Here is a 752-nt window from a genome sequence, read left to right on the forward strand (position 1 = left end):
CCTTCATTCTAGAATTTCTCCATGCCAAAATAAGTTCAAAAAAATCTATCTCAATCTTTAAGATGCGTGCCAGAGAGTAGAGGATAATATGGGCTGCTACATGGATCTTAATCCCAAGGCAGAAGGACTCTAGCCTTCTCCTCGCACCATAGCACGCGCCCACTCTATCCTTGCATGCCAATAGTACATCCTAGTTAGGACTCTTGGTTATGGTGTCTTATGAGGCTATGTGGCACCATCCAATGGCTGCCACACTCAAATCTAAATTCAAATTAGCCTATGACTTAATTTGGTTTGATTAAAAGGCAAGATTCGAATTGAATTCGAATCCAATTCAAAGAGCTTAGGTTTCCACACATGCTAGCATGCTTATCAAAAATCCGATTGGATCCAAAACTCCAATCAACCATATCAAATGGGTCCTTAATCAATTTTTTTATATGTGTAATCCATTGGATTTCATATTTAATCAGTAGTAGGTTCGAATGTAAGTTGATCTAATTTGATTAGAACTCTTCTAATTGATTAAGATCCAAACTGTACCAACCTGAGTTCAGCAATTATGACTCTTTCTAATTGGAGATCGAATTAAATATTTTAATTCGATCAAATCTATAAGTTAAGATTGACATCGAACAATATATCATGACTATCCAGAAGATATAAAATTTGATGAAAATATCAATATATCCTTCAGTAGTAAGTTTTCGTACAATTTAATCCTTCGATCATCCATGCATCCCGAATATATT

The sequence above is a fragment of the Elaeis guineensis genome, chromosome 2 (genome assembly GCF_000442705.2).
Source record: "Elaeis guineensis isolate ETL-2024a chromosome 2, EG11, whole genome shotgun sequence".
NCBI lineage: Eukaryota > Viridiplantae > Streptophyta > Magnoliopsida > Arecales > Arecaceae > Elaeis > Elaeis guineensis.